Genomic DNA, 4959 nt, shown 5'->3' with positions numbered 1-4959 from the left:
TATCAACCAACTTGACTAAATTGACATTTATAGAACACACTATCCAACAACAGCAGGACACATGTTATTTCCAAATGCATATGGAACAATAATCTGGGCCTTAAAACAAGTATCAATAAATTTATAAAAATTAGAATCATACAAAATATATTTTCTGACCACAATGGAATTAAACTATAAATCAGTAATTGAGAAAATTCCCAAATGTTTGTAAATTAAACAACATGAGTAAAAAAGAAATCACAAGGAAAATTATGAAATATTGTGAACTGAGTGAAAATGACATGACGAAATTTGGTAAATCAAAATCAAAATCAAAATTTGTGAGATGCTGCTAAAGCAGTGCTTAGAGGGAGAAACTAGATAAGGAAGAAAAGAGAAACCCAAAATAAGTGGAAGGAGATAAGGATAAGAGTAGAAATCAATAAAATGGAAAACAAACAAAAACGGAGAAAAATCAATGCAACCAAAACTTGGCTCTTTGAAATATTAATAAAACAGATAAAACGCTAACCAGATTGTACCAGGAAAAAGAAAAGGACACCAGTTACCAATAGCAGGAATAAGAGAGGGGACATCACTACAGACTCTACGTGGGAATAATGAGTATTATGAAAGAACTTCATGGAAAGGAAGTTGGTAAGTTGAATGAAATGGACAAATCCTTGTAAGATGTAACCTATCAAAGTTCATAAAAGAATAAAAAACCTGAAAAACCCTGTATCTACCAAAGAAATTGGATTTGTAATTAAAGACCTTTCCCTTGCAGAAAAATCCAGCCCCAGATGGCTTAATTTTTGCCAAGGGGAAAAAAAATACAATTTTATAAAACTGCTTCCAGAAAACTGAACAGTAGGGAACACTTCTCAAATCATTTTTTTTTAGTTTATTTATTTATCAAGAGGGAGAGTGAGAGCATGCGCACTCATTGGGAAGGGGCAGAGAGAAAGGGAAAGAGAGAAAATCCCAAGCAGGCTCCTTGCTGTCAGTGCAGAGACCGAGGCAGGGCTCGAACCCACGAACCGTGAGATCATGACCTGAGCTGAAATCTAGAGTTGAATATTTAACCCACTGAGCCACCCAGGAGCCTTCAAATCATTTTTTGAGTTTAGTATTATATTGCTACCAAAACCAGACAAAAATGTTACAAGAAAAATATCCAATATACACCACACACATGGACGTAAGAGAAAATAAAATGGAAGCCACTGACTAGAAAAAAAGTTATTTGCAAAACATATATTTGATAAAAGACTTGTACCCAGGATATATAAAAAAATCACTACAACTCAATAATTACAAGAAGAACACGCCAGTTTTTAAAACAGGTAGAAGATTTAAGTAGACATGTCACTAGCTAAGATGTACAATGGTGTTACAAATATGAGAAGATTCTCAATATCATCAGTTGTTAGGGAAATGCAAGTTAAAACCAGAACCAGATGTAAAATCTGAGAAGGATGAGCCAGATAATAAAAAGTATGACGATACCAGGTGTTGAGGAGGATGTTGAGAAAATGAAACCCTTGTATATTGCTGGTGAAAAATGAAAAATGGTACAGCCTCTTTGGAAAACAGTTTGGCAGTTATTTAAAAAGTTAAATACACATTACCATACAATCCACCAATCCCACTCCTAAGTATTTACCCAAGAGAAGTAAAAACATATGTCCACAAAGACCTATACACAAATATTCATAAGCAGCTCTATTTGTTAAAGCATAAACCTGCAAACAACCTAAATGGCTACCAACTTGTGAAAGGACAAATTGTAGTCTGCCTATGCAGTGAAATATACTAGTTCACATTGAAAAGGAATGAATTACTGATAGAGGGAGCCACATGGATGATCACAGAAGCACTGTATTAAGTGAAAAGAGGCAGACACAAACTACTACAAACTGTGATTGTATTTATACGAAATTCTAGAAAGACATAACTATAGTGACAAATACCAGATCAGGAGAGGCCAGGAGCCAGACAAGGGGGAAGAGATTGACTGCAAAGGGGCACAAAGAAAGTTTCTGAGTGAAGGAAATGTTTTATGTTGGGATTATGGTGGTGGTTACATGACTGTGTACGTGTGTGAAAATTTACTGTATTGTACACTTCAAATTGGTGAGTTTTGTTATATGTAAATTATACCTCATAAAGCTGATTTTTTAAAATGTCATGTTTTCTAATGCCCAAGACTGTGGAGGGACTGTAGGCAGACAGTAGTAAAAAGGGCTAGAAGTTAGTCAGGAGGGAACTGGAGGGTGTGAGGAAATAAATCTTCCTCTTCTCTCAGATGACGAGTCTTCCCTACTTTCATTCCCACTAGGATGCTCCCTCTTCCAAGTTCCTCTCCCGTGCAGCTCTGTAGCCAGCAGCAACACCTTCACCATAGTTTAAGAGCCACACTTAGGTGATCACTAGTCCAGGAAAGATGTTTGTAAACTTTTTTTATTTTAAAAAGCAGCCAACTGGGGCACCTGGGTGGCTCAGTCTGTTAAGGGTCTGACACTTGATTTCATCTCAGGTCATGATCTGGAAGCTCATGAGTTGGAGCCCTGCATCGGGCTCTGTGCTAACAGTGTGGAGCCTGCTTGAGATTCTCTCTCACCCCTCTCTCTTTGACCCTACCCCGCTTGCTCTCTCAAAATAAATAAACTTCAAAAAAAAATTTTTTTTTTTTTTAAAATCAACCTCCTTTTCCAAGCAAAGCCTTTTGTAGAACCTCACTGTCTAAAACAGATAAAAGCAAATCTTACTAGAGTACATCTATAGATTCAATTTCATGATATCTCAGTGCTATAAAATCATTCAAGTTCAACAAGGCTGTTTTGATGAACTCCAAAATTTAACACGTAGGACATTTGAGTGTATATATTTTTAAACTGTTTTAAGAACAGATAAAATATATTTAAAGTTTAAAGACAAGGCCAAGAAGATGACAGAGGAGATGCCAGGTTGCCCACTGTGTAGCAAGGGTTGATGATAAACACTCAGATTGGAGCAGGTCAGAAGACTCTGCAGAGATATCTTCAAGAAGAAGAAGCTGATAGAATTTCTGCTGTGTTTACATAGTCTGAGAAGAGATTTAGGCAACTAGGTGAGGATTTGGGGGCAGAGTTTGTGATAAATACATAGAAAACATAAATAAATGAGTGGTGCCTGGGTGGCCCAGGCAGTTGAGCAACTGACTCTTGATTTCAGCTCAGGTCATGATCTCATAGTTGTGGGATCAAGCCCCACATTGGTCTCCACCCTGAGTGTGGAGTCTGCTGGGGATTCTCCCTCTCTCTCTTTCTCTCTCCCCCTCTCCCCTGCTCACATGTTCTCTCTCTCTCTCTCTCTCAAAAAAAAAAAAAAAAAGAAAAGAAAACATAAACAAATGAAAAAAACAAGATAATTATTAATCCCAGGAAAAATCAAAAGTTGTTCAAGAGAGGAAGAGTAATCAAAGTGTTTTACATGACTCAACTCTAAGTAGCATATGAAGTCAGTATGGTGAAAACTGAACTAACAAAAATTATTGAATTAAATTTGACAGATGGGAGAGGAGAATGAGGTATCAGTGGGCAGGGGAGGAGATCTGAAGGGAAAAAAGTTAAATCCTCCAATCTGCCTCTATTATTTGCGGGAGCTGGGACAAGAGTACAAATGGGAAAATTACTCAAATATTTTAATGTTACATATTAAGCTAACAAACTGTTAAATAAAATACCTTCTAGGGGGCACCTGGGTGGCTCAGTCAGTTAAATGTTCAACTTCGGATCAGGTCATGATCTCACGGTTTCTGGGTTCGAGCCCTGCATCAGGCTCTGTGCTGACAGCTCAGAGCCTAGAGCCTGCTTCAGATTCTGTGTCTCCCGCTCTCTGTGCCACCCCCCCCCCCCCCCGAGCTCGTGCTCACGCTCTCTCTCTCCCAAAAAGTAAATAAATATTAAAACAATTTTTTTTAAATGCCTAACTTTACCAATGTACTTTCATAAGGACCTGGAAAGACATGTTCTAAATTAGAATTTTTGGAATTCTCAGAGTTCTAGTCTAAAAAACAGCAGCCCCCAGCCCCTAGCTCTTGCCTCACTCTTTTCCTCTGCCTACATTGAGAGAGCCTCACACGGGATCCCGTAGAGACCTCAGCTTGTGCTCATGCCTCTCTTGCTTCTTGCTCAAGTAACTGACCCTTGGCTACCCTTCAGGACTAGGGATGCCTACATCATCAGCAAGGAAGTAAGCTGGGCAGGGAAATCCAGGGTTCCAGATATTCAGAATATGGCCTATAAGGGGGTAAGTGGGCTTTGGATAGGCATGTCCCCCTTGGACTCCTCACCCTGGGAGGGATGCAGCTGAAGGAGGGCCAGGGTAATGAAGGTAATGCCAAAAGAAACAGCTTAAAAGAGCTAAAAATGGCTGCCTCCGGGCAGAGAGAGATGATGGAGGCAGGGCTCTGCGGTTTTTATGAACAAATCTCATACAATTATTTGATCCTTTAAAATAGATGCCTACGTATTCTAAGAAATACCTAATTAAAAAAAAAGAAAAACATTAAAATAAAATGTGATTGATAAGTTTATGGAAACTCTGACCACTTCTGCTATGCACAGAGGTCTTAGTAATAAAGTTTGAAAACCACAGGACTAGGCCCCCAATGAAGTTCCTCTCTACAATGCCCCCCCCCTCCCCCGCCATGAACCCTTCTTCCTTTCCTCCTATTTGTCTCCTTTAATTTAGGAATTCTGCTTCCTGTTGGTAGTGTATTCTACCTCTCCCCGGTAGACTCTAAGCCCCTTGCAAGCAGGGACCCGGCTCAGAGTTTTGAATCACCAGCACCTAGCACAGCACCAAGTACAGAGCACAGGCTCAGCAAAGTGTTGACAAATAAAGGAAAATGGAAGCATCTCTATCTAGGCTTTGGAGAGAAGGTGCATCTCCCTTTCGGGCAGGAGCCCGGTCAGTAGCCCTGAGACCTTC

Source organism: Puma concolor, chromosome B4 (genome assembly GCF_028749965.1).
Source record: "Puma concolor isolate L17-30 chromosome B4, mPumCon1.1.hap2, whole genome shotgun sequence".
Lineage (NCBI taxonomy): Eukaryota > Metazoa > Chordata > Mammalia > Carnivora > Felidae > Puma > Puma concolor.
This window is presented reverse-complemented; position numbering follows the sequence as displayed.